The following is a 27,209-nucleotide window of genomic DNA, read 5'->3' as shown; positions in this document are numbered from 1 at the left end:
TAGCGCAGAACCCCCCCTCGCCCGAGATCAACGCGCCCTGAGGTCTTTGAGCGTTCTTTGCCTGTTCTCCGCCTGAGAGCAGGTGGCCGGGGGCTATTTGTGCCCCTGAAACGGCAGCCCGGTCAGCTCTGCACTTAGAGCTGCGTTAGACCTCCATGGATCCCAAACTGGAAGAGAGCCAGCGATGGGGTTTTGATGAGTATGTCGTTGAGATATGGGAAGAGAGACATGCCCTGAAGCCTCAGGTGTGCCACCAGAGTTACCAGTATCTTTGTAAATACTCTAGGCAATGACTTCAGACCAAAGGGAAGTGCCCAGTACTGGTAGTGCTCCTCTTTGTACACAAATCATAGGAAACTTCTGTGTGACTCCTTTATTGGAACATGCAAGTAGGCCTCCAAGAGATCAATGGATGCGAAGAAATCCTTTTCTTGAATGTTTGTCACTATGGATTTGATTGTTTCCATTTTGAATTTGCGAGTCCTGACAAACTTGTTTAGCCACTTTAGGTCTAGTATCACTCTTGTGTCTTTGTTCCTCTTCGGCACAATGAAGAAGTACACCCCTTGGCCTCTGTGCTCTTCTGGGCAAACTCAAACACACAGGGTGTGACAGACTCAGCTTCAGATGCTGAGATTTCCAGTCAGTGAGCTATGATTGACATGTTTCCTCCCCCAGCCCCAATGTGGCTAACCTGAATGGCAGTTGGGGATGGAATGTTGGGGAAGCTGTCAGTTGGAGTTGGAGAGTAAACAAGGGAGTGAAAGGAAGTTGGAGCCTGTGTATATTGCAGGCATTAGTTCCTCTTCCTCCTGCTCATCCGATAACTCACACTCTTCCCTATCTGAGGAAGAGTCAGATCTCTGAGAGCTCTCTGATTGACTATCCAGCAGAGGGCTAGGATCTCTGTGAGCTTGTTTCCCCTCCCTCCTTCTTCTTTTAGGTGTTAAAGGAGACTGAGAGAAATCCTCTCTCTTTCTTAACCTGGGACTGAATCTCCTTTTAAAGGATCTTCCCTGTCTCTCTGAGAGCCCATATAGAGCCCTACCCTGGGGAAGCTCCTTCAGGGTCTCCCTGAATGCTCTCTTAATTTCTGTCCTAAGCTATGTCAGCAAATTAGTTTTAGCCTCTTCTCCCCCCAAGTCTAGTTCCTGGGCTCTCTCCTGTTCCCCCCTCCCTGATCTCTGAGAAGAGGTGGAAGCCAGAGAATTGGGCAGTTCCAACTCACACAGCGTTCGCAGTATCAGCTGTATCAGTGAGGCCTGCTCTAGCCGCCGAATCAATTGCTAGACGCTCCTTTCTGCCAAAACTGGAGGGGTTGGAAGGGAGAGAATTAAGAACGAAAATGAAAGACAAGGTGGATTAGGAATCCTTCAGTCTAGGCCAATCTGCCCCTTTCCCCATCTGGGTAGTCTTACTGTCTTAGTCTTACTTACTTAGTCTTACGTCACTTTTTACTGCCGCCAAGAAGCCTTCTGGTAGACATCGTGCAAGATACACCGACGCTAAAATGAGGAAGCAACTTAGAGATGCAGCAAAGAAATATGCAAATCCTACTTCTGTGGTGCACCGAGCAGCAAGATCTCCCCAAGGTGCACAGAGCAACAGAGTCTCTCTATGAGCAAAGCAGTCCTGGAAGACGAGTAGAGAGGCGCTCACTTCCATGGAAGGTCAAGGCTCACTCAGGCATGGCATATGATCCTTCACTACCTTCAAGCTGCCTCTTAACCTCATCCATGCAGAAACACCCCTGTTCAACATCTCAAAACAAAGCAACATGGCCCAAGTCCTGTGGAACTGTAAGCTCATTGTTCAGAATGAGAGCACCATGGTGTTTAAGGGGTGTTTTGAGGCACTGAGCATAACCCTCAAAGATGTCAGGGGCAATGAGAGAGTGATGGGGGGGAGTCACCGTGCTGCTGGCTGGAGACTTCTAGCAGAGTCTGCCAGTAGTCCCAAGGGGAACTCGAGCTGACAAGGTTACCATGTGTGTCAAGGTTTGTACCTGTGGCCCCTCATCAGGAAACTCTCATTAAGAAAGAATATGAGGGTCCACTTGAGAAGCGAGGTGTCCACTGGGGAATTCTCTAGACTCCTACTAAAAATAGGGGACAGAGAGTGTCCCAAGGGAAAGGTGACCATCCCTGCAGGCCTGGGCACAGTAGCGACAACCCTAGCAGACCTAACAGCCACGATATAACCTGATATCATCACTATCATAGAGAAGTCCATGGACTGGCTGTGTAAGCATGCCATTCTGACCCCTAAGAATGACAAGGCTGCCATCATTAATGAAACACAATTTAACTCCCTCGAAGGGGCAGAAATGGAGTACAGATTTGTGGACCCAGTGGTGCAAATGGATGATGTGGTCCACTACCCTGTGGAGTTCCTCAACATGCTCAACCCTCCTGGCATCCCAGCCCACAAGCTTCTCCTCAAAGTAGAGGCTCCAGTGATGCTGCTCCAGAACCTCAGCCCACCCAAACTCTGCAATGGCACCAGACTACAAGTGAAAGCCCTCCACAGGAACATCATTGAGGCCACATTGTTCACTGGCAGTGCTCGGGGCAGCGGGGAGTCGGTGTTCATACCATGCATACCATTCATACCATTCATTAACTCTTCAAGTTCAAGAGACTGCAGTTCCCCCTCAAGGTCTGCTTTGCTATGATGATCAACCACCAATGAGATCTACAAAGAGGTCCTTCAGTACAAAAAAAAAAGAGGTTGTACGTATTGTTCACTTTATTTATTGCACTACAGTCTTTTCGTTTTAAAATATCTTCAATAAATGTTACAAAATTAATTTCATCAGTTTTCTGCATCCACACACCGCTTTATTCAAACACCTTTGTGAAGCTTGGGTACTATGCTATTATACTACAAAACCAACTCAAACCACCACCCCCAAACTAAAAAATGTTACATACCCATAAGTATTATAACTGGATTTAAAACAGTTAAATATTGTAGCAAAGCATGAGCATCAAGCTAGTAAATAAATAAATAAAATCTTTATTTCATGTTGTAAACATTTCCTTAAAAATGATTTTGAGTCATGATGAGACCACACAGAAGAAAAGCCTGGTAAGCGAGGAGTAGAGCTAAGGAGAACCTCTCCTAATGGCGGTGGGAAAAGAACTGAGAGGAATGGGGGGCACCGCCCCCTATCTGCGTTTGGCAGGAATCTCCTGCGCGTGCACAATAGGGGCGGAGTGCCCCCTTCTGGTCTTTTAGAGCTAAAGAATCTTTTCTGGTCGGCAGGCCTGCGTGTGCACAGTCCCCAGTATGGGACTGCCCTGAAGACCGAAGATGAACATAATGTTTTGTGCATGATAGTTCATTCTTTAGCAGATATTTATTACAATGAGAGCTGCTGGCTGGTCAGCACATTTGAAAACAATTCTAGTCACTTATACAACAGCAAAAGCATTATTAATATTTTTATTTTCTCTTTAAATCAAAAATGCTACCCTCTTTATGAAGCTTGAAACTGAAAATTACACAATATTCTTGGAGCAATGTAATTAGGCAGAGAACTACATTTGTTTCCAAGTGAAGTAGAACAGCCCATTAGGACTTAACTTTGCTGCCAAACTACTTATTGATTTCTTTTGCTTACGAAAGTAGTACTGGGTAAAACCAAAACCCTATCGTCATCAACAATGTTTTCTTATTGTTTAAACACTACTCACCAAAGTAAAAGAAGCCGCTTAGAAGGACCCCCTGCCCCCATCAGATATACCTTTATCTCCAAATTGATGTAATTTCAAAGATTATAGTTGATTTGTTCTCTCAAAATATCACCCTTTTAAAAACATATTTCAGTAACCCAAAAGACATTATGGTTTTCTACATCTGTTCTAACAAAATGCATGAAGCACTGTTAGCAGTTGAACATATGAAGCTGCTTTATACCGGGACCCATGGCGTGCAAAATATGCTCTCTTCAACTAAGCCATGTCCACTGCTTATTATGTCACACAAGAGTTGGATCAATGGAACTTATACAAATCAGAGATAAAGGTGTAAACTAACAAAGAAAGTGCAAAGAAAGATGTACAGTTCAACTTCACCCACAACAAGTAGACTAGGGAACAGCAGGCTAGCAGTAGCTGGGCAAACAAATTATCAATTCACAAAGAAAATCACATCAGATTTGCCTCCTCAAATTATGAGTGTACTCTTTCTGATAAGCATGTGCATCAGGGCATTTTTGTTAAAAAGATACAGTAGAAAGCTATGCAACAATATAGATCCATGAGAGTGAAATTAAGTTCATTCATGTGTAGAACAATGTTGCTACTATGGCTCGGATCCAACAAGCAGAGCCTTTCCGTCTCCCCTTTCTGATGCAGACCCAGTGCCCTTCCTCCATACACTTTCCACTCCTGAGCATCAGGTGACTTTCATAAATGGCATGGGATGAAGTGTGGGAGTGAGATGCGAAAATCAGCACAAACTAGTTCTTGCATGTGCAGAAGGGGTAGGGAGAAGGGGGGTTGCAATCTGATGTCTAAGAGTGGACATGTTCAATTCACATGAAGTTCTACATATCACCTAGTGATATGTAGTATAATTCTGAGACATGCAGACTGTCTTAACCCAACTCTCTCTGATGCAAGGACATAAAAGCATTCGCAATTGCAACTGGAGAGTGCCAGAGACAGTTTAGTTCCTGAGGAAGAAAATCCAAACTGTAAAATAACAGACTAAATAACTGAAAAACTGGCACTCTTTCATGGTACTATAACATTCACTGTTTGTGATGGGCTGCCTCATTATACTCGGCAGCAGGACCAGCCCTCACAGCAACTGAGAAGTACATTTTAAGGATGGGTTAATTTCAGTTTATCCTACACACAACTGGACACAGATAGGCAATGAGGCCTAGGAACAAACACTATTTCTGTCTTCTTTGGAGAAACTTTATTAATAGCCTACGAGCTTGCCTAGCTTAGTTAAGACAGGCTGTGGTCTTCCCAGACATCTAGAAACCAGGATTAAAAATCGTATCATCTTCACCCAGTCCTCTTCCCAGAAGTCTGCAAGTCATTTTCTCCAGGGTATCACATCTCATCACATGATTTTTCACTTTTCCTATTTCATCAAATGACATACATGCCCATTTTCTGCATTGTTCTCCATACAAGCATTTATCTCCTTTCCCCCTCTGTCCTCTACAACTAAAAGCTAGAACTGAGCAAAAACAAAGCAAGGGAAGGGGAGGTTATGAAACTCTAACTCTTGTAAAAAGCCCACACTTCAGTTATTTAATAATAACAATATAATAACATTCAATTTATATACCGCCCTTCAGGACAACTTAATGTCCACTCAGAGTGGTTTACAAAGTATGTTATTATTATTCTTACAACAATCACTCTGTGAGGTGGGTGGGACTGAGAGAGCTCCGAGAAGCTGTGACTGACCCAAGATCACCCAGCTGGCTTCAAGCAGAGGAGTGGAGAATTAAACCCACTTCTCCAGATTAGATTCTTGCGCTCTTAATCACTACACCAAACTGGCTCCATTTGTGGGTGGGGCTGCAAAGTGGAAAGAAAACATTCACTTATTCTAAGGGAAGAAATCATTCTGATTGGCCTAGGGATCCCATTCCCTGATGCGGGCAGGAGATTCTCTGCTTCCAGCCTTCCCACCTCCTCTCATCTGGCCAATGGGAGGAAAAGGCATGGGAATGGGGGTTAGGAACCGTCCCTCCCACCCCGGAACTATGTTACTGTGTGCTCTAGAACACTTGCACATTATGGAGGGAATGATGTCATTCCCAGCACAACATAGAAATTATTCCCATCATGCCCTGATGGAACTCCTTCATCCCCTGGTTTGAGACCAGGAGACCTGGCAACCATAGATTGGCTATATGATGATATGACATCATCACACAGTCTATGCTATTCCTGACTATCTGGGACTCCCTCAAGAAAAAGGCCTATAAATAAATATACATATATATACATATATTCAGCAAAGATGCAGCTGCAACCCAGCAGGAAAGAGAATATAAAAAAGTTAAGCAAGGGGGGTTCATGAACCATTCCTCTCCAAACCCTTGGCTTTCGCCATCCAAATTTTTGTGGGTTTCAATTTGGGCAGCTCTATTGAAAACCCAGTAAAGTCAGATAACCTAATATGTTAAGGGCTCTCCCACCTAAAATTCTCCCAAATATTTTCCTTACCTCTATGAACTTGAATTATAGACATGTGCCAGTACAACTCAACTGCAGAACAGATACTCTAATTTCTATCAACACCAAATCCTCATTTTCATGACCTTCTATTTTATCAAAAATGCTCAGTAGAAAGGTCCTTAGTAATATCAAAGGCACAAGATATTTATACATATAATTCAAAAACTCAGTCCCACAGTTCATTCTTAGCAGTGCTAATCAGCAAGCCACAATTCTAGTTAATGGTTCGTTTATGGATAAAATTGAAATAGCAAAAGGAACATGACAGGGGTGCCAAATATCATCATTATTGTTTATTATTGTTTTGGAAATTTTGGCAGTGAGAATCAGGCAAGACAGCAGAATCAATGGAATAAAGAAGGGAAAAGAGATATATAAAATGAAAAGCTATGTGGATGATGTGGTTATAGCAGTGACAAATTTGAACAATTCTCTGATCTATGTAACGGAACAAATATAAAAATTTGGACAGCATTCTGGATATAAACTGAATAAAAAGAAAACAAAGATAATGCTACTATCAGCAATGACAGAAGAACAAGAGATTGGAAAAATAACAGACTGTGTTATTGCTACAAAGCCTTTAAAATACTTAGGAATAAATGCATCAGCACGAAATGAGAACTTATATAAGAATACTGATCAAAAAATGTGGATAAGCATTATTGGAGATCTGCAAAGCTGCGAAAAATTGAATATTTCATGGTTGGGAAGAATTTCTGCTGTTAAAATGAACATGGTACCAAAATTGAACTTTCTATTTCAAATGGTACCAAATCACATAGACCAAAAGATTTTAAACAAGTGACAGAAAGTAATAAATGATTTCATATGGAAACCAAGAAACCAAGAATAAGATTTATAGTATTACAGGATGGGGAAACCCCCCCCGAAGAGGATTGGCAGAACCGAATATTAAATTGTACTGCCAGGCAGTGGCATTGGTTTGGATAACAGACTCGGTTATAAATCCAAGTAGAAGACACATTAAATTGGAGACAATTGATGCCAAAGAAGGTATTCATTACTACTTATGGCTCAAGAAATCACTAAAATCCATTCAAAAGAAAGATGGTGTTCATATATGAAGAGATGGTCTACTTAAAATATGGTTTCAATGCAGAAATAGATTGAGCCAACCAATTTCACCACTGATATTGCCAATAAATGCTCACTGTGATGCCACCACTAGAAATAGAGTTTAGTTATGACAGATAAGCAAGGTAACGTGAAAACGTGGCAAGAAATTCAAGCTCAAGGGAAAAATATTCCATGGTTGATGTATCATCAAATAGTATCTAAGCTCAAAGAACAAATTCTCAAAGAAGGTGGCAGATTAAGAGAAGAAACAGAATTCAAATTTCTAATAAGTGGTGACTAGAAACATTTACTAGGAAAAATCTATAAAATTCTATTGCAACACCACACAGAAATGGAATAAGTTAAAAACTGTATGGTAAAATGGATAATTTTTTTTGGAGAAACTATCTCCATGAATCAATGGGAAAATCTATGGACAAAAGATATTAAATTTACAGATTGCCAATTGTTAAGAGAGAACTGGTATAAAATGTTCTTTAGATGGTGTATCAAGGCCAAAGATATTCTGAGAACTAGTAAGGATTATAGTGAACAGTGCTGGAAATGTCAATGCACAAATGCAATATTCTATCACATGTGGTGGACACGCAAGGAAGCATGAAGATATTGGATAAAAACACATGAAGAGATACAGAAGATTTTCAAGCTCAGATTTGACCTGAACCCCAAAAATATGCCATTAAATATCTTACCAAATAATGTTACGGAAGAACAGGGAGACCTTTTCCAGTATATGGTGACAGCCACGAGAGTACTATATGCAGCAAAATGGAAAACAGATTCTTGCCCTGATATGCCTGAGTGGATAGACAAGCTGTATGAATATGCATCAATGCCTCAATTAACTTCCTATGTGCACAACAGACCAGTATTGGAATTCAGGAAAAACTGGAAAGATTTCTTTGATTACTTAGGTAAAAACTAAGATAAATTAATGTAATCATAATATAGAGACAAAATATGGAAGAGATGATGGATTAAAAATTATTGATATTAAATTTTGGGTATAAGCAATCAAGGAGAAGGGAAGAGAACTATTATATAAGCTAGTTGTGCAGTTACATATTTTGAATATACTGTGTAGCTCTAATGTAATGCTTTGTATTTTATATATGTTTCTATGTACTTTCTACTGTCATTTATATTTTTCCTTATAAATAAAACATACATTATTTAAAAAGATATTTATACATCTACATTTAATTATATAACAACACATCTTATACTGTTGATTTATATACCAATACTTACGAACAATATAGCTTGAAGTACCCAATATATTCTCTCATTTCCTCTCTAGTAGTTTATAATTTTCACCTTCCATATGAAACTGAAGCCCAAAAGGAAGGATTCGTAAGGTTGGGAACCCTAGAGATGACATTTCCCAGAGTACACCTTGGAAGCTGTCAGAACAGCATCTGAGGTAGCAGGAAAAGGTGAGGGGAGAAAGAGAGAGGCAAACAGGAGCACTATGTCTGCTTACCACACCCGATTGGCTACTAGGGATGCGTGCTTCGGGAATCCTATTCGGGTAAAATAGCCGAATTGGACCCAACCCGGAAAGCTTAGGGATTTCCAAAATGGGGCCAGCATTTGAAAACCCCAAAGCAAAGCTTCCTGAAGTATTCATAATGCTCCGGGAAACTTTGGGTTTAAATGCCCGTTTCCCTGCCGCTGCGAGCAGCAGGGACGGGGGCATTAAACCCCTGAATCAGCTGCTCGTTGGGGGCTTCCCCCAAAGAGTGTTTGAGTGCCGGTGCTGTCGAGGCCAAGAAACCTCTCGGCCCCGACACTGGGGAGGTGGCGGGGATCACAGGCTTCAGCCTGCAACTGCCCCCCCCTCTCCAGGCTCTCTCCCCACTGCCTCTGTTCGCCTGCAGGTGTCAGGGACGTCCCTGACACCTGTGGGTGAACGGAGGCGGCAGGGATCGCAGGCTTCAGCCTGCAACTGCCCCCCTTCTCCAGGCACTCTCCCCACTGCCTCCATTCACCCGCTGGTAACAGGGACGAGGAGCTCCTTGTCCCTGTCACCAGTGGGTGAATGGAGGCAGCGGGGATTGCGGGCTTCAGCCTGCACCTCAGGAGGCAGTGCAGCGGCAGAGGGCTCCAGGCTGCTGCCACTACCGGCACAGCGGCGGCAACCCTGCTGCCCAGCTGATGTCTCTCCCGCTCTTCCTGCAACCAGGCAAGTGGGTGGGGGGAGGGGTTGCCCGGGGGGGAGGAGTTCCCCAGCGGGGGTGGGAGGTGGGGGGGAGGGAGTTGTATGTATGCTCCGAATATTTATGGAGCATACTGAAGCGAGTAAAATAGCATAATTCCAAAGTGGCTTGCCGCTTCGGAATTATGCTATTTCCCAATTTTTTCCCTGCTTCGGATAAGCGGGAAACCCAAATATTTTCGGGCTGCACACCCCTATTGGCTACCATTATCCACTTGTAACAGAATTCACAAAGTAGGTGGGGTTGGGGATGGTGGGAGGAAGTTGACTCAATGTAGTAAGGGACACATAGGGAGGACCCTGGAACTATGAATGACTAGAGCTTTCAGGAAAAAAATGCCTCTGAGAGTTCCTCAATGTCACTTGTAAATTACAAGGCTCTTTCATATTCAGGCAAATTCTCCAAGGCTTATCTCTGTCAACAAACTGGATAACACCATGACAATCAAAACTAAATGCAGGGTAGTATGTATGTATTTTTGTGGCAAAATGACCATACTGTAAAGTGATGCTCAAATATGACCAAAATAATGCAAAGATTCTGAACCTGAACAGGTTTACAAACTCTTTTGCGCTTAGCAATAAAGACAGTGAAGGAAGAGTGCTATGACCACAGCCAGAAAGAGAAAACTAAGAAACAGTGGCTATCATCACTGCATCCTATGACCACAAGAAGCCCTGCTTCTCTTCTTTTTTAGGTAACTCTCACACACCTTCAAGTTCATTAAAGCAAATATAGGGTCAATTTTTTAAATGTGAAGATGAGATCCTCAGAATGTGTCATATTCTGTGCTATATATCAATTTTTGCAGTACATTTCTTTATTCAGCTGGCTTAGGGACAACACACACTAACATTTAGAGTCTGTTTTAGAGGTTAGAATTGATATTCTTTTCAGCAATCGTATATTAAAAGATAAAGAGTGGGAGGAAGGATCAGGGAGGTACAGAGTGTTGAACTGACATAGATGTAAAATTGCTCTTTGTAGCAAGTTAAAGAAAATGTGGCCTACATGTCAAATCTTACAAGAAAGATCTCTAGGTTAATTTAATCTGAAACATGTTTATTTGACTCATTCTTGCACAGAAGAAAACACCAATATTAGAAAAACTGGCACATACCACCCAATGAAATACACTTTAGGCCAGAGTTCAAATCTATATTCATGCTCACACCAACACACTTGGAATGCAAATATGCAGATATTTACAAACTGGTGCTAGTATTTAATGTACCGAAGTAACACATATTTATAGTATAACAGTATGTTTGCCAGATCAGATTTCATTACCTTTTGTGTGTAAAATCTTCAATTTTAAAAGTTGTCTTTGAAAAAAGTATCATTTTCAACAATTATGATCATCCAACAATACAGGCTGTCCATGATAACCTGAAAAACAGTTAAAATTTAGGTTAGTTATAATATGAGTCATGCAACCACCATTCTTATGGAAACAATTAGTATTTCATGGTTTATAAACATTTGGTCTGTTGCGAGCTAATTTATGGTCCTATTACTTCTTTTTTTAAAAAAAGGTAGGAAATTTTTAACACAATGTCCAAAACAAATTCACTAAAATATAGATTGGTCGTGAATTTCTTACACACTTTAGTACTTTTATTCCTATTCTAGAAAGACTATTTCACAGAAGAGATTTATTTTGCATGAAATATTTTTAAATTTTGGATGGAAAGGTGGCATTATAAATATTTAGGAAGGAAGGAAGGCTTGTGCAAGGGCAGTTGCACAAATGTTTGAGCAAGGAGTTTGCACAGCACACACAGTATGTAGGTTCCATAGTTTCATGCTTCAGCAGCAAACTGCTCAACTCTTTGTGCAAGTGCAATAGCCTCTTATGATTTAGCTTTCTTGTGGAACACTAGCAAAAACTACAAAAGAGCTCTTCCAGCAGTGGAAGATACTCTTCTGCATACAAGAGGACACCTTTGGCTACAACTCTTTTTGAAAACAACCAACCAACCAACCAACCAACCAACCAACAATGCTAATATCCTATCTATGCAAAGTTACTCCAAGTTAGAAGTCCAAGCCTTCTAATCAGTAGGCTAGGACTGGAGTCACTCTGCATAGGATTGTACTGAAAGAATTCTAACTAAAACTTAACTGCATACCAGTTAGCTGCCAATTGTCAATTCAGCTATAATCTACTTGCCTCTTCTGTTTGATAGCCAGCCTATTTTCCGATGTACTGCAGATTAATGAAAACATAATTTACGTGAAAAAGAATAACGTAAGGCACAAAGCAGAACTTCATTGGCTAAAGTGATACTATTGCAGCCTCAAAATGATTTCAGACTACCTGCTTTGTTAGTTAATACTTTGATACTCATTCTATTAACCCAACCTTACAAACATGCTAATATAAATAATACTAATAATACTTGATACACATACAGAAGTTTAAGTGTTATCGAGTGGTCGACTTAATGCTGCAAGAGTTTTAAAGTACTCTAAAAAATCTAAATAAAATATTAAGGCAGTAGACTTGGACTTTAATAAAAATAATAAGCATCAGAAGTATAACTATTTCACCACTTTAGAATAAATTTTGTCTCTACCTATCTTTTAGTCAGGTTCTCTAGTTTTGTTCACTGTGGTCAGTAATAGTGTTGATTCACCTAGAGATGGGCCAGATCAGTGGTGTGGCCAAGGAGAAAGCCTGACTGTGGCCCTTCTGGAACAGATCCTGTAGCCTCAGGAATAAAGGGTCAGTCATCATCACAGGCCTGCTAACAGTTTGGTGACTTATTGTGAGTGGCCTATGCTTCTATATTTGAAGAGCATGCCAACATCCAATATATACTTAGGAAACTGAAAACCCTATGTCCCAACAGAACACACCTTGTAGCACAAAGAAAAAAACTCTTACTGCAAAAAAATATTCCTTATATGGTACTTAGATTGTAAACTACCTGGCAAATTTTTCCACATAAAGAGAACCTTCTCTTAATTAAAATGAGGAGAACATTAAAAGGATGCTCAAATACTTGGTCCAGTACCCAAAGTGATATGCATAGTGGTTTTTCAGCCTCCTTCTAGCAGCAGCACCTTTACCCCAAGAGTCGAGGAGAAGATTGGGGGTCCTCCAGACAGGGTAGATTTAATTTAATCATGATTTAAATCTCTAGTTAGTAAGACTTGATTTAAAGCATGATTTTCATCACAAGTACTCATTCTTGCTGGTTGTTTTAACTTTGATATTTGCAACCCAGATGAAGGTTTCATTTTTAGAACAATAACTTTGCAGGTTAGTTTTACAGTTATATTAGAAAACATTACTGCTGTACTTTATTGGAAAGAGAAAAATAATCATTAACAACAATAATAACCATTTAAATTGTTTCATTGCACTGAATCAATAACATTTTAAGGAAATGTATTCTTGTATTTGCTTAAACTTCCATGTTTGTTAACTAATATGGTTAAACAAAAATATACCCAAACTGAATCTCTTTTACGGTCTACTGACATTATAGTTTTTCTCTTCAAGGTAGAGAACAATATGATAAATCTCAGGCTACAATCTCAAGACTTCTCTGGAGTATTCTGCTCAAAAAGTTTCATTTTCATTTGTACTGCTTGCCCTTTCTTCCTCTCACTTAGCTCTTAATATCTCCTTCTTATCCAGATCTATTCCACTCAAACAATCTTCTATTCATAGAACTTCTTGAAACGTAGCACTTAAGAGGTTAGGAGTTGATTCTGTGTACACAGACACCTCAATACTATTGTTCCTCTGCAAATCTTTCTCGACGCTAAATGTTTATTTAAAAATATTTTTGCTGTTAAAAAGAGGCATGCTATCATTGCAGACACAACTTCACAGTTTTGAGAACTGCAAAACCATTCTCTACACAGAAAAATTATTCAAAATAATCTTACAGAAAACACTGAGAAAGCATGATATTGGGGCCCTAATGAATGAATTAATAGAATTCATTTACAAAATTCTTTAAATACTGCATGAATATACTACATAAAAATTAATCTTTATTTAATAATGAAAAACCTTTCTGCTATAAAGTATCTCAACTGATTTTTCCTCTAAAAGCATTTTATCAAACAAAATCTGATTTAAATTTTAAAAATCCAATTTAAATTTAAAAAAATCCATTTTTATTTTTTTAAAAAAACATTGATTTTTATCCACCATGCCTGCAGATCAGCGTCCCAATAAGTGCAGCCAGAAGAAAAAAAAATACCAAACAGCATTTACACAGAAGAGCTCTGTGTGCATGGGTGTCTCTGGCTTTTTATTGAAATGTTCAGTCCCATTGCAAGAAAGGGCCATGAGAGCCTGGCATTGGCTAATCCCTTCACGCCTTCCCTCTCCCGACCTGTGTACATTCATATTGAGTCAAAAAACCATCACTGATATCAGGTGGCCATCAAGCCTTGTCTTAAATACCTCCAAGGAAGAAGAGCCCACCGGAGGAAGCCCGTTCCCCTGAGAAACCACTCCGTCAGGAAGTTCTTCCTGATGTTTAGCTGAAAGCTCTTTTGCTTTAATTTTAACCTGTTGGTTCTGGTCCACCCTGTGGGTCAACAGAAAACAACTCCGATCCATCCTCTATGCGACAGCCTTTCAAATACCAGAAAAGGGCTCTCATATCACCTCTCAATCATCTCCTCTCCAGGATCAATATACCCAGCTCAAATTTTCCTTGGTTTCCAGACCCCTCACCATTTGTGTTGTCCTTCTTTGGATACGTCCCACCTTTTAAACAGTCTTCTTAAACTGTGGTGCCCATAGCTGAATACAGTACTCCACGTGAGGTATAACCAGAGCAGAGTAAAGCAATACCATCACTTCACTTGATCTTGACACTATACTTCTGTTGATAAAGCCTAAAATTGCACTTGCCTTTTTAGTTACTGCATCACACAGCTGATTCATGTTCAGTGTATGATGTATTAAGACCCCCTAGATGCTTTTCACATGTACTACTGCCAAGACAAGTCTCCGCCATCCTATAATTATGCCTTTGATTTTTCCAACCCAAAAGCAGCTTTGGGACTCCATGGTGGAGAAAGGCAGCATATAAATGAAGTAAATTAATAAATATAGATGAAGATGAGGGGCAAATAAAAAGGTATGTTGTTTAGTGGGTTTTCAAGAGAGAAGAATGTAGGGAAAGGTGAGCATATAAAGGCTGCAAGGATAAGGGAAAGAGGAAATAGTATGGGGAAAGGGATACAGGAAAAAGTGAAGTATCCTTCCCCCAAGTTCCTTGCAGGTTCTGCACCATGCAACTAGGCTCAGCTCAGCCGGCATTATGCAGCTAGGCCATAGGGGAAAGGAAATGGAGGAAGGGGGAATGATGGAAACAGGGGGAGGCAATGGTGAGGAAAGAAAGAAGCAGGAAAATAGGGAGAGGCTATGGAGGGGCAGGGGTAATGAGATGCCCTCACAACTCCTTATGGGTCCCCATTTGTAGAAATCCAAATCTTAACTGAAGACAAGTACTACATAATTGTATCATGCATGGAAAATGGGTACTATCATAAATAAAGTAATCATACAGTTAACAACTACAAATTAGCAAAAAATCAATTACAGTATAGAAACATGAGTAGATAATCTGGAATCTGGCTGCAGAATATAGATTTTTCCAGTTTTTCCAGGACTGTGTGTGTGTGTGTGTGTTCATGTTCAAGATGTTGGTGCAGCAACAGTAATCCAAAATTTTCACAAAAAAGACAAATCTTTAAATGTATAATTAGGCAGGAGAAGAATAGTTTGTACTGTGGTCTGCAAAGGTTTAGAAAACCAAGCGGAGACTGGACCCAGTTTACTGTAAATGGGATCTCTCTTTCAATCTTCTATATAATTGCTATTACTTTCTTACCTATATGTTCTTCCCAGCTACTTTAAAGCCCAAAAGAGAGAAGGGAGGGAACCAGATTTACACATGTATTCATTGTTCCAAACCCCTTCTTATCTTTCACATACAATCCTTAGTTGTGCATGTGTTCCCTTTCTCTTTAGAGCTCAGAAGAACAGAGTTGGAAAATTATCTCATCCAAACAAGTCTCCCCAAACAGGATGCCTTATTCCTGACAAACACTTTCATCTTCCAAAGAAAGAGATCCTTCATCTTCTCTAGGCAGTTTATTCAGATGTCGAGTGGATCATTATATAAAGTTCTTTGTAATGAATAATCTAAACCTTCTCTGTAGTTTACAGCTGCTGCTGCTTCTTGTATCTTCAGATTATTAGAGCAGCCCGTAGCAGCCCCATCATTTTTGGCACTCTAGTTTTTGAAAACTGTCAAAGTATTCCACTTTTTCTATAGCTTGAACAAAGCCAGTTCATTCCCCTCACCTCATATGCCTTTATCATATTACTTCCTTGGAAACAATACGGTTGCTCATACAACCCAAAGTGGCAAATATGATACAGGCTGCATCATATCTTTGGCTTGAGATCAGTTTGCTGGCCATCATAATTCTTTCTTGGATAGGTTATTGCTTAGCTAATTTTCTCTCATCTGAGACTGGTGCATTTAGTTCATCCACTGTAACATTTTACATTTTTTCTTGCTGAATGTTATTCTTTTGCTAGCTGATTACTTCTTCATTTTTATAGACTATTTGCCAAGCTTCCCAGGTTTGCATCATCAATCACTCATTCAAGTCATATATGAAGCTATCAACAATCACCAAGCACAGCCATGAACGCTGCAGACTCTTTACTTGATATATCAGGTTATGAGTATAACAAAAATCTTGCTGCAACATGCTGAAAGTTTCTTCTTATTTGGAAGACTACAGTTCATTACAAAAAGAAAGTAAGTTTTTAATACAATAGGGTTGAGAGTCCTCCTGAGTACAGGGTACAGAGTCCTGAGCTTAGAAGACTCACACTACAACTAAACTTCTTTCATGAAGGGGTTTCCTCAGGCAGTGGCAGTCTAGAGATTATTTAAACACTTTTGTGTCATTGCACAAAACTGTCAGCTTCCCAGGTGAGACAAAGTTCTGTATTACTGAGCTATGGACTAAGCAGTTTACCCTTCACACAACTGCTCTTAAAATCAGCAGAATTTTACTGAGACTGAGACTTACACATACAAAACCATTAAGAATAGCTTTTATGTACTAAGTACTTTTTTATTAGTTTGCATACATGATGAGGGCAAAAGATGTATGAAAATCATCTTGGGAAGAAGCAATTCTTAAATACATGCTGACATTTTAGAAGATGAGACTTTGATTGTGTTACGACAATGGCATACGCCGTTATCGGCATATTGCAGTCATGACCTGCACTGTATCAGGAGTCCAGAATGACTTCCCAGAACCCTGCAGATTTTTATGTTTACAACTGTTGAGAAGCTCAATTTATTGAGCTGAGGTAATGATTCCTGGTAAGCATTGACATCCTATGCTCAAATCCAGTCATTCAGCCTTTTTAAAACAATATTTATTTTTGTGAGTATTACATATAACCAATTGAATAATTATTATTTTTGCTATTTGTTGAACCATAGAAAGATCTCATGAGAGTTAACTATTTAATGAAGAGTCAGTCAAACAATTTCTGTCTGTACAAATATCTATTTGAATATCTGCAATGAAGAGGACATTCCCTTGAGGAAAACATTTCAAATAATTAAAAAGCTTGTACCTTTCTAGAATATGAATGATAAAAGTTCCCTCCTCCCTCTTGCTGAGAAGGGAAACAATGGGCAATTTGCACATTTAAATTTCTAAAAGCCCTGAAAAACACCAAAATCTATTCCATTCACAATCTGCTGTAGTAGCAAAACATATATGGCAAATATTTTTTTTGAGACACATAAACCAATACACTGATATACAAGCTCAGTAAGGAAGTCATATTCAACACTATAATGCTTGCAACTGCGGTATATGAACTGATAAATTATTAAAATATTTAAACCCCATCTTTCCTCTTGACTCAAGGTGGTTAAACTAAATTTTAGCTTGCTTAATCAGAAGAGTTAATGTTTTTCTCCTTACAGAACTATGAACTGGATAAAAAAATTTTGAGTTTCCTGCATATAACATCTAGTACTTGGAACAGAATAACCAGGTAACTGTACCTCATTTATTTCTCCCACCCATCATTCTCAAATAATCTCCAGAATTCAAGGCTTCCAAGCCTTGGACAAGTATTTCCTCTCTTTCATGGATTCCAGTCACTTCTCTTAACTTTTTCTTACCAATTGCTGGACATTAATACTAGCTATTTACAATTTTAAAAATAGGGGAAATCACATCAAGTTCTGAATATGAACTGCTACAATTTTTCTGCAATCATTGGAATCTAGGGAACATTGGATTTATTTTTACCAGTATCTTGAACATGAGAAAAAGAGCAAGTCACTGTGATATTCGCATATCAGTTTTAATTCATTCAAGAATGAGTTCTAAGGCAGCAACAGACAGATCTATTCAGTCTACAGACTTCAGACTGAGTCATTCACAAATCAAATGCATATGAAGAACTTCTCTGCAAAGCTATAGCCCAACACCATATTGCAGCAACACAATGAGAGAAAACAACTGTATGTTCTCGTTTTTCAAGAACCCTTTTAAATGTAGCCTTTGGCAGACTGATAGACCACATAACAGGAACTCTGTTGTACTAGCCTGCAATTAGTGGATTTGCAGGCCAACTGTCACGGGATTGCATGTCGTAATAACCTGAGGGCCATGAGAGAGAATGATAAATGAAAGGTTTTAAGGAAGTCTAAGGCACACCCATGGCTTATTCTCAACAGCAAGAGGAGATCACTTCACCTGTCACTTATATCCTCTAGGCAGGACCCAGTTGGTAATAAATTATTGGTCTTCTGGGCACAGATAATAGGGACTGGTTCAGGGAGCATTCTGTATGCAAAAAGCTTAATCAGTTTAATCCTTGCCCAGCTGCACAGGATATATCACTGATTACGCCATTTGGGAGAAAAAGGGAAATTCTCCCCTCAAGACAAATTAGTCAGCTCTTTAATATGCTCATTCTCTTTTGTGAACCCATGTGGATATCATTCAAGTTGCCTTCACCAGATGGAGCACTGACAGGGCCCAAGCATCAAGTGTTGCAATTGAAGGTTTGGTGTGATGTTGGCAGATCATGTAACAAGTGTGGTTAAAACAACAACAACACTCGTTTGTCTTAAGAATCGCCATAACTTCTAGAATAGCATATCACTACATATTGAGGGAGGAAGTGTTGAGCTAAGTGGAAATTGTTTCAAAGCAGACTGAATGCAGTAATTATTAAAACAGAATAGACGCCCAATTAGGGAGTGGGTAGTTTCATAACCACTTACGCAATTCTAGTGATTTCAATTGTGCTAACACTTATCTAAATGATTGCTGAACTGCCCATTAAAGTGAATTAAAGATTTAACCTAACATAGTAAGTCAACATAATCTAAGCAACTGAAAACATTTAAGGTAAAGAATTATATAAAAGTTACAGCTTCTAATATTTCTTGGTGCCTTCAAAACTGCACACAGCTGTAAAAACCAGTTCTGCTACTCCATACATTTAAGGATGGATCTTGTATTAGATACTAAAAAAGCACTATGCAACTTGATTTTTCCAATATAACACCATGGCAACCAATCTTAGCTGTAATGAGGACTGAGAAGACCTACAAACAATATTAACTGATGACTGACTTTGTCCAAGTTTCATCAAGTGTTCTAGCATGCTCAGAAAATACACAAAGACAATAATGCTAGGAATGGTAGAAGACAGCAGGAGAAGAGGAAGACCCATAATGAGATGGCTTGATTCAATAAAGGAAGTCACACCCTCCAGTTTACAAGGTCCAGGCAAGGCTGTTAATTATAGGATGTTTTGGAGATGGTTGATTCATAGGGTCACTATAAGTCAGAAGCTGCTTGATAGCACATAACAGACACACATACAGAAAATACACATACATCTGAAAGTCACCAACAGTCTTACTCTGTTATACTACCTCTTGGCAAGGTCTATAAATGTTTTCCCTCATCATTCTAAAATCATTTCATGTTCAAAGGCAAATGCTGACTAACCTATATGGATGTCTTACTGTACATTTGTATGGCATACATGTACAGTCTGTATACTTGGCTATATGGTAATATGTCCTGCTCCTTTTGAGAGGATAACCAACTACTATTACTACAAATACATTTGAATGACTTTTCTAAATTGCCAGTTAATTTCAGCAAAATGTACTACTTGTTTTTACATCACTGAGACTATTTCTCCCCATAAATGAAGGGTTAGATCCAAAGGTGCCATTCCATCAGGAACGGAGAAAGGAAGGGTAATTTTTGTCAAACCACTCCCACTGCAGACCTTCACTTTGCCCCCTCCATGGTGTGCCTGATCACCAGGAAGACAGAATGTTGAGGCAGGCCACAGTAGAGTACAGCTGAAGGTGTGTGTGTGTGTAGGAATTCCACTGCACCAGGTTCATGACACTGGCAGTGCTTTGGGTCCTACACAACTTTAACTCTTATAAGAAGGCTAGAAATATTTTACATTTCCATTTTTTCTAAATGTTAAAATTCAAACCAATTATGCTAAGTTTGATAACTATATCTCCTGTTGATTATCTTGGCATTGTTTCTGTGTTATTCTTACCTGAGCACTATCATTTTATTAAACAGAGAACTTTTAACTAATATTTGAGTGATTAATTGACCATTCTTTTTCAGAGTAAATGCTCAGCTGCAGCTGAAATACACTGAATACCCTTGCACTCCACAATGTTGAAAACAACCTTGCCCTAATGATAATGTCATGTAGGTTAACTACTTGAATTAGAAACTGAGAATAATGGTATATTTTGTGCATTGGTTCCAGGTGGAAATAACAAAGGTAATTAATTCAGAATTTTAAAAAAATCTCCATATTGAGCAGCTGTCCGGTCACACCTCTCCTTTGGCTCATCTCACTTTACCTATTTCTAAAAATGTTAAGAGTTGACAATTCAGTTTACAAGTTGAATTTGCCAATGCAATACAATAAAGCACTCCTCCAATGGACAGACAGGGACATTTTAGAGGCAAGAGATATATCATCAATGAAAAAAAGCTAAACATTAGCTTGCATCATGCCATGTAACACCTTGCTGTGAAATTGTCTATAATATTTAAGGTATCAGTTGATGATCTACTCAAGAAATCTTGTTGCCCTCTGAAACACGTAGGTTAAGGTGTGATTCCCTGTCAGTGTGACAGACCTGCTGATATCACCAGGTATTGTTAACACTGCCTTGAACTATAGACTGATCTCTGATAGAGTAGCTGCGCTAGCCTACAACCAAACAGAAAAGAAACTAGGGGTGTGCGATCCGGGATTCATGACCTAGTTCTATAGCTGGATTTATGCTGATTTGGCATAATCCAATTATTTCCGATCACATTAGAGAAGTCTGGACTGGATCTGGGAAACCGAACACTGCTGGGCTGGATTATTCAGCCACAGCAGAAGAGGAATGATGATGCAAGTAAGAGAGGGTGATGGTGTGAAAGTCCATGCTGCAGCATGAGAGCAGTGCGAGGCTGGGGGGGGGGGGGAGGGGAGAAAGGATTCCCATCCCGTTCCCCTCCTCCAGCCTGCCTGAACTCCAAAACAGCCTTTCAAGCTGCCACTGGTTGTCTTTTAAACTTTGTGGCTCTGGCAAGGAGCAGCATCCTCCTGCTTCAGTTTGGGAGGATTCTCTGGTGTGGCAACGGTTCCCTTGCTTCATTTTGGTTCTGTTGGGCTTTGTTGGTTCAGCTTGCATGGGAGTGGAACTTGCATGTGGGACTGGCTATTGGCCAGGGTTGTCTTTGCTTAAGGTTTCCCTTTGCCTGGAAAGCCTTGGAAATGTTTTCCCATGAGAAACAATGGAGAGTGGCTAGCAGCAGCTTGTTCAAGGGCCTATGGAATTGGACCTTAGGGTCCAATCTGTCTGAAACTTAAAGGGTCTTTAGTGGAAAGGCAGAGGTAGGTTCCCTGCAAATTTGGTGGCATTGAAAAATGACCCTCCCAGCTCCCTGGATAATTTCCTCCGTTACTCTCCATAGGGAATAATGGCCAGATACATTCTGCATTCTAATCGGATTACAGAATCTGACACGGATTTCAGGGATACAGATTTTTTTTGGTATCACTGAAATCTGGATCACCCAGATCTTTTGTGGTTCCAACACACACAAAAAACACTCAACTTAAAAAAAAAACAGATGTGTTTTGTGCTGGGGTACTGTAGAATGGATGCCCTTTGGGAAAATTTACAGTTGCCCACTGTAACACCTTTCCATACTGCCACCAACAATAAACCTCCCTTTCTCAGGTTTGGGGCTTCACAGGCAGTTAAGGACAGTCACAACCTGCCACCTGTCTAACCTCTATTTATCAAGCAGAGAGCCCTGACCCAAATCCACATTGGGTCCCCACTCTCCTCTTCCCAGAGGCTCCACCAGACAGGCAGCCAGTTTCCTGTATTTCTTTCCCCTCACTCATCTACTGGTCAGAACTACCGGGGAAAAGGAACTCAATGTTTACTTTCCCTATAAACACTGCCAGCATTTATTAAGTTTGGCTCATTTGTTGTGACCAGAGTGTTTGAGGTTTGTGTGTGTATTTTAATTCCTCTCAGCCAACAACTTCAATCCAGCCGGGGTTAAACCATAAGAATAACTTTTATTTACAACATGGGACACTGGAGTGAATGATTTAAAAACTCAAAGATAAATTGTGGTTAAACAGGGAATGTTGCAACATAAATCAGGAGTTACCAACCAGCTATATCTCTGCTGCTTCTCCTCAACAGCTTCGAAAAACCCTCCCCTCACCTGGTAACTCGCTTCCAATGGACTCTCAACTGTGACTAGCCCAGCATTCCATCAGGTTCTGTTAGCTGTTTTCTGGGATAGATGGAGCTGGAACCAGCTCTGTCTGACACACCCACCTAAAGCACATCAATCACATAAACCTATATTTGGTTGTAAAACTGATTAGCTCTCAGGTTCTTTATAACAGTTGTGCAATTTGCAGCATTATTTACTTCTAGCCCTCCACAATAAATATGAATAAATCTTCAGTTGCTCAACACTTACAGCAGTATTTTCAAGTAACCATTTGATTCCCATTTCATTCTCTCGAAAAAATGAGTAGAAACTAATACCTCTCACGCTCCAGGATAGCAGTAGTCAGATAAATAGAAAATCTACTTTTTTCATATTGCATTTTAAATCAAAAAGGGAAATTCTTTTTAAAATGTATTTTTCACGCTAAAAACAAAGCATTTGGGGGTTTCAGGAGTAAGAGACATTCCAAGGAATTCATATCTAAGATATTAACTTTCTAAAGCCAGAAAAGTGAGCAGATCTCAGGATACTCAGAGCCAAGTTACAAGTGACGCCTGACACAGGTTGGACACTTGTCAGCTTCCCTCAAGTTTTGATGGGAAATGTAGGCATCTTGGTTTTACAGCTTGGCTCTCCATTACAGCTGCAAGACCAGGATGCCTACATTTCCCATCAAAACTTGAGGGAAGCTGACAAGTGTCCAACCTGTGTCAGGCGTCACTTGTAGCTTGGCTCTCAGTAGAAAGTGGCACCAGGTCTAGTTACAGAAAAATCTCTGATTGACAAGAAGGGAAATAATTAGTTGGGAAAACAGAAGAAGGGCTGGCCGTTTTCAGCAAACAGAAAATTAGTAGCTGTAAGGCAAAGATCACCACTCAGTTTGTTAGTATGCATTGCCGGCAAGGTTAGAAAGACAATCTTGTCTATGCTGGTTTTGGAAAAAATGCCACTTACAGCAGTTATTACAACTTGCATAATGACATGGCAACCCTAAATAAATGCAAGATAGCTAGTAATGAATAGCTAGCTTCTAACGTGTCCCTGAAAGTAATTTTCAAGTTACCTTTAAAAAAAAAAGTGGAGTTCCACACATTCATTTGCCTGCTTGCCAGCAGTGAGCAACCTTCTGATGAATATTCCTGTGGTGAAACCACCCTACGCTTTCCCACACAGAACCTTGGAGGTCAGTTTCTTCTCTATACCCTAGGCTTTAACAGAAAAGAGAGAAATCAGTCCTTCTTTACTCCCTACAATTACATTCTCCATGGAAGAACATATCTAACTGCTAAGGTCATCTTCTGAGGCCCTGCTTCAGGAGCCCACAATTTCTCTTATTAGGCATGTGGCAAACTGTCACAGCCCAGGACGCCTTGGGGGAGAAGGGATTAAGCAGGGCCACAGCCCAAAGGAAGGCAGCAGCCCAGTTGCAGAGATGAGGGAAGAGCAGCCAGGAGGAATGCCAATCAGGCAAAGGCTTCCTCTAGGGTTAAAAGCCTCCTTGAGACAAATGCCTCTTCCTTATGAGTAACTTTACATTGGGGTTTATGCATATTCAACCCATAAGGATCAGATTCACTTTAGTCATTGGTTCTGGGTCCCTACTGTTTCAATTCTTTAATTCCACACTTTGAGGGAGTTGAACTGGTGTCTGTTTATTATTTCTGTACTAGAAAAACGCCCCATTCCTGATGCAGACTTTCTAGGGAACACATCAGTTTCTTTAGCAGATAGGATGAGAACTGGTCAGTTTCCTCAGTTGATCCATGAGGAAACTTAAAAGGGTTTTTTTGTTTTTGTTTTTTAAATGGTACTAACATTGCAATGCTCCAACGTTGTTTAATTTTTTTAAAAAAACTGCCAAAAAAGAAAAGATTAAAAAGTACAGGAAGCACAAGCGAAAATTCTTAAGATATCAAATGGGATTCAGAGCTCTCTGCAGAATTTTTGTGTTAGTCATATTGCAACACCCCCCCCCCCCGCCCCACAGTTGCAAAGACACCAACGTTGCCACATTGCTATTCAATTTTAAAAAAAAAAATCAGGAAAAAACGGGACTGGCTGGTGTTCAACCAATCAGGACGTAGGGAATAAAGGGGGGGGGAGAGACAGGTCCAGGCCTCACACCAAAAAAAGCATTCTGCACTTTTAAAAAGTCCTGCTTTGACTTCCCTGGAGGAAAAACTGAGGTATGCGTGCAGGGAGAAAAGCTGTAGAAAAGATCGATTCTGCAAAAGATGCAGCCATTCTCCATGGAGAGCGTAAAAAGTCTGGGAAGCAGTTTCAAGATTGAATCAGGGCATTTTGACTGTGTGTGCAGAACTCTGGAGAGAAATCGATGCAGTCTGGGGCCAGAACCAATGAAAAAGCCCTGCAAAGAAAAGACCAAAGAGCCTGCTCAGGAGTAGGAGCAGTGAGGTACGAACAGGGAGCTGCTAGTGGAAGGATAAAAGGCCCCAGCTGAAGGATGTGAGGGAGGCAGTTGGCTGTCAGCTGGGAAGGATCTGTGGGCAGTCAGGTTTGGAGCATTTGGAGGCTAGAGAGTGCTAAGCTTCCTGGAGACTCAGGGGGTGACATTCCTGGTCCAGAAGGAACTTTCCATGCCTGACAGGAAGATTGGCTACCCTGTGGCATAACCATGGAGAAAGGACACAGTGGCTACTGGGAGAAAGACTCAGGCTGAGAAAGCTGTCCCAGCACCTAGGGTGTGGGTAGATGGGCTGTGAACTGGCCAGGCTGCAGGGTGGCCATTAACTACTGGCTCTGACACTGAAAAGGAGTCAAGCAATTAAAATGTGACCATTACATTTCTGGTATGTTGTTGACTAGTCTTTGGCACTGTAGAAACAAGATGCCCCTTTCGGGGGGCGGGGGATACTCCTTGTGCTAGGCACTTGATACAACCCAAAAGAAGGCCTTCTTAGATGTGGTACCAAAACGATGGAATTTTCTCTCCATGCATATTCATCAGTCCCATTATGTCATTGTCTTCATTTGTGGTTGAAGTCTTTTTTGTTTCGTTTGGTTTTGAAACCTCCTTCCCGACCTATGTTTTAATTACTGTTTTATGTGCTTTTAATATGGATTGTAGTTTGGCTTTAATTGTTTTTATGAATTATTTATGATATTTTGCTTTAACTGTTAGCTACCTTGGTGGCCTTGATTGGGCGAAAAGAAAGCATATCAATGAATTAAATAAGAAATAATAGTTTGGGGGCTGGATATTAACCTGTCAAAAATATTGGTTATCAAGAAATAGTTTCCTTTAGGACAACAACAAATGCTTCACTCAGGAATAAGCTTTATACTAACTTTTAAACTTATTGTAAAACAAGTGACAAAGTAATCTTAGCTATAAAAAAGAAATCAGTTTTTAAAAGAAGCAGTCATGCTAAATAGAAAACTGTCCAATTTTAAAGCACTACCACCATTCCTTACTGGAACTTTCTATAGCAGAAACCCAGGGCATGTGCTGAAGGTACTCCTTGATTCCTGTAGTAGGCCACATGGAGTCATGGATGGTCCTAGGCACTTAGCTTTGCCACTAACTGTTTGCGCCTTTTTTGAAATGGCCTAAGAGATTGTTAGGTTTTCTTCCTACTATTTTAGGGGTTATTGTGCAAGCAAGCCTTCACTACCGATGCAACTAAAAATAATATCCTACATGAAATAAAAATGGTAATCTGCCACCTGCACTTAGCAATGCTCTAACAGTAAGTCAACAAGACATGATTTGAAAGGCAAGTTGACCCATGTGCTTCCTAGTGCACTGAACTTTTTCTAGCTGGATGTTATGACCCTCTCTGACCAATCTAGTGACTTTGACCAGGAGGATTCAAAGGAGCTGCCTGACGAGCCAAGGCTGGGGAACAAGGAGGGCCAGCAGGATCAGGGAGGGGCTGATGCTATGGAGGCACCTGCTGACCATACTCCAGCAATGCCAGAGGCTGCCCTGCCAGAACCTCCAAGTGAGCCCCCACTGTCAGCCCCTGAGATAACCACCAGGCCTCTGCTGGGCAGGACACGAACCCAGGCCCACAGCCCTCCAGGACCCTTTCCCACTCCGCAGGAATGGTGGAGGCCCAGGGCCCAGGTTGAGGTGGCACAGAGAAGGCCAAGTGCCAGGCTGGCTGCCCACCACCTTGCTATAGGTCCAGAGCAGAGCACTGAGAATGGTAACTCCTCACAGGATCCTGGTCAGAGCCTAGCACAGCAACAAAAGCCTCATCACCAGTTAGCAGATGCAGCTGAGCCAGATCACCGCTCAGCCTATTTAGGTGAGGCTTGAGAAGTCTGCTTTGCTGGACCAACCACTTCACTAGGAACAAGCCTTGTGCTCCAGGCCCCAAGCATCTCGCCCGAGCTTAGGCCTGATGCTACTCTGCATTCCAGGTTCCCTAGCCTGACAAATGATAATATAAAGTCAGATTCCAAAGGATGAACATGCATGTAAGAACCACCACATGTACACCAAATGCTGCCTTCACCGCAGCAATTCCACCACCCAATGAGACAAGCTGCACTCTTCATCGGAACAGTTTACTTTTCCAGCTAAGGTAACTGTCATGGCATAACAAGCATGCAAATTGCCTGTTATAACAGCAGTTCTTTCTTGCTTATAGTAGTCCTATTCTTAGATCTCTCAGCTATAATCTTTAAATTTAGAATTTAATGTAAACACACGGTCAGTAGAGTGTGATCCAAGATAGAAAGCATAGAACAGTATGTGGCTAAAGTATCCGAGGATTCCCTACCTTTATAAGCATGAGCTGCTATTTTCTGGATAACAATCTTGAATAAGACCGATCTCAGGAATAATCACAGG

General features: G+C 40.5%; 1 protein-coding gene across 3 annotated transcripts in view; it reads right to left on the bottom strand.

Annotated features, from left to right (window-relative positions):
* Positions 1 to 27,209, bottom strand: part of MBD5 (methyl-CpG binding domain protein 5) — a 198,807-nt gene that overhangs the window by 128,329 nt on the left and 43,269 nt on the right. For all 3 annotated transcript variants that reach the window (XM_054971421.1, XM_054971422.1, XM_054971423.1), the window contains exon 2: positions 10,826 to 10,924. The gene's annotated coding sequence lies outside the window, so the exon portion shown is untranslated. The remainder of the gene's footprint in view (positions 1 to 10,825; positions 10,925 to 27,209) is intronic.

This window comes from Eublepharis macularius, chromosome 2 (genome assembly GCF_028583425.1).
Source record: "Eublepharis macularius isolate TG4126 chromosome 2, MPM_Emac_v1.0, whole genome shotgun sequence".
In the NCBI taxonomy this organism is placed as follows: domain Eukaryota; kingdom Metazoa; phylum Chordata; class Lepidosauria; order Squamata; family Eublepharidae; genus Eublepharis; species Eublepharis macularius.
This window is presented reverse-complemented; position numbering and strand designations above follow the sequence as displayed.